The following is a 3,451-nucleotide window of genomic DNA, read 5'->3' on the forward strand; positions in this document are numbered from 1 at the left end:
AGTATCGAAATGTGATTGTTTCAGTTAGTGGAATAGTTTCATTTTTAAAGTGAAAGTATTTGACATGAGTGTTTTTGTTTCACTTTTGACACGTAATACTTAAATAGTGGAGGAGATATTATGTTGCCGTGTGCTCGAACTCTGCAAGAAGTTAATAATTTTTTTTGACTAAAACACAACTGGAAGCCTAAGTAAGGCATGTGTAAAATTTGAATGAAATTGATTGCGTAGTTCTCGAGTTTTAGGGATTCACACAGACAGACAGACAGACAGACAGACACACATTCTCATTTTTATATATATAGATAATAATAATAAGAAGAAGAAGAATAATAAGAATATTAATGATAATGATAATGTTAATACATTATACCATATATTCGAATGGGTGACCATCTAATAAAAACCACCATACCAATAAGAAGCACAATAATAACATAATTTGGATTATATTTCCTTTTGCTAAACATTTGAAATCTAATTTTATAAAGTCTATTCGTTCTATTGTTAAATCAAATTTTAGTAAATCTAGGTATGCTCGGATATTCAATAACAGAATGATTAGATTTGGCTTTTTTGTTTCTCCTAACTTATTTAGGATTATTTCTTCCCTTAACAATAGAAAACTAGATCTTTACTACAAGAATTTAACCTCCTCTACTACTAATACTAACCCTAATTATTCAAATAGCTCTGTATCTTCTACCAACGATTCCCATGCTCACACAAACTCTATCTCTATCAATACATATACACATAACAATAGTACATCTAACATTAGCAACAATTGTAACTGTAGAAACGTTAACAACTGTGAGGTTAAAGGTAATTGCAAAATGAAAATTGTTGTATATAAAGCTACTATTACAACACATGATCTCTCTAGGTTTCATTATATAGGTTGCATGCAGACCCCTTTTAAATTATGTTTGAATAATCATAAATCATCTTTTAATGATCCTTGGAAAGAAAGTAGTTTTGCATCACATTAAAAGACCATAAACCCAACTTGTTAACCAATACATCCAGGGTGTAGGAGTTCCTTGTTTTGTCCAAGTGAACAATAATTCCGTTCTGTGATTTGAGCTTATATAGCAGGTCTTTTAGGTTCTTTTGGTAGCTGTTATTCCTTAGTGGGTGTCGCTTGAATTTTAGGCTCTTTATGGTATCTCAGAGTTTATTTCCAAAGGCTTCTAGGTGGCTATTTGGTGGAGGTGTTTTCCTAGTTTTGAATACTCCTTTGGTGAATTCATTTTTGTTGTGATGGTGTTGTGGCTCAGGTTGAGCTTTTCTGTCATGATGTAAGGCTTTGGCCCTAATCACCATACAAGTAGCCCAAATAACAGAAACCCACTCACTAATACAATTAACACCAACCACACACCATACTTCACCACAAACTACACTAACAATAAGAACAGTATGGGTAACCCCAATAAAAACAACACCAAGGCCCATACACAAACCACTAATAACAGCAAAAATAACCACAACACTAATACCGATAAAGTGATAATCAATAAAATTAACAATATTAACAAAACTAATAACACCAAGTACACAAATAAGCCCCAAAATAACATTAGCAACAAAAATAATAGTATAAACCTACACATCTGTATGAATAAAACTAAAGCAACCCAACGAATCAATATCAACCCTGTTAATAACAAGAAAACCAAGCAATCTAGCCAACATGAGCCCTATGAAAATAACACCAATATAACAGACAAGAGTAACAGGAAAGTGAAACCTAACTATAGAAATAAGCAAGATAGCCACAACCATATCTTCACATGACTCACAAACAAGGAGGGTAGCTTCTATACTAGTAAAAACAATACAAAAAATAAACAACATAGTGATAATATCTGGCTCGTAATCCCCTACACCATGCACCTCAAATCAAACATAGTTCGCTCATTAATGAAAGTCATAGATAAACACCTAAATGTTAATAATAAATAAGCAGAATTGTTTAGGAATAAAATTAGAGTAGGCCACAGCCTGACAAATAACTTAGCTGCAATAATAGCCTCAATAAATAATAAAAAGCTAGACAAATTCTATGAAACTAGAAAGATTGTGAACAATAAAAATAATAACCAACCAATTAATAGAACTAAGCCCACCACTAACGTAGCACCTTCTGCTAACTTAGATATAGACCTGAATAATAATAGCCCCCTACAATATGATATGAACACACATATACCTAATAATTTATGTGGCTGAAGGGATAGAACAAAGTGCCATTTTTCAAATAGATGCAAGACAAATAATGTAGTCTATCAATGTCACGTGCACACAAATAGCCAGATGAAATCATACATAGCCGCCACTAAGAACCAAATGATTCTTAGATATAACGTGCACCAATCAAGCTTTAGAAATAGGAGTAAGGCTAACTCAACAGGGCCCAGTACATATATTTGGGAACTTAAGGATAAAAAAATAGATTATAGATTAAACTGGCGTATACTTGCAAAAACAACCTCGTGCAACACCGCCAATAGACGCTGTGATCTTTGTTTAACAGAACACCTAGCTATACTAACGGCTAAACAACCCCTCCTCAATAGAAATTTGAGAACAACATTTTTCTCTTCATGTGGTCCTATTATCGGTAAAATAATAGGACCCTTTACAAGTCCCACACTAGCATGTCCATCTATATAAGTCTAATTAGCTGGGAACCACCTTAAACACTTACACATAAACAGTTACCTCGCAACCCCATTTGCCCTCTACATTCCATAATAATTTATTTTGCACCTACATAGAGACCCTTTATCACTATGAACTTCCTAAACTTTAGCTTTAATATAATTTTTAGCCATAGTACAGTTTTAAATCACCTTACCTAGTCAAATTAAACTGGTATGAGTTAGTTCCCTTGAACCCTAAGTTATCCCCCTTGACATACACTATCAAATTAAACTAATATGAATTAGGTCCCTTTCATCCTAAGTTAGAGTTACGCCCCTTCACTTACACTGTCAGTAACTAAAACTCACCACTGGTTTAAATCAATTTGATACATGTGCGGAAAAAATGTGCTTAGTCAAACTTGGGATTCCATACCAAAATAATATACACCCCACTCTAATTGCCCAATGGAACCATAAACTAACCTATCTACTACAATGAAATCTCTCCCCAGCAAAATAACCAACTTAAGAACAAAATATAAAGTAAGACTAACAAATTTTGCCTCGATTACCATTACCTATGTATCAATTATTTTCGCATTCTGACCGATGTATCAATGTATTTTTTGCATTCGGAAATTATTTACTAAAACTAGTAAATTGGAATGATCGTAAATGCTACCTTCTTGGTTAATTAATTAAATTAAAGACATACCAGTGAAAACGACGAGTTTCTCCTTGTTATTTACATCCATTTTCTTCTCGTATATATATATATATATATATATATATATATATAT

General features: G+C 32.8%; 1 protein-coding gene across 10 annotated transcripts in view; it reads left to right on the top strand.

Moving 5' to 3' along the window:
- LOC106874069 (uncharacterized) overlaps positions 1 to 3,451 on the top strand; it is a 93,376-nt gene that overhangs the window by 84,246 nt on the left and 5,679 nt on the right. The window lies entirely within an intron of this gene.

This window comes from Octopus bimaculoides, chromosome 5, assembly GCF_001194135.2.
Source record: "Octopus bimaculoides isolate UCB-OBI-ISO-001 chromosome 5, ASM119413v2, whole genome shotgun sequence".
NCBI lineage: Eukaryota > Metazoa > Mollusca > Cephalopoda > Octopoda > Octopodidae > Octopus > Octopus bimaculoides.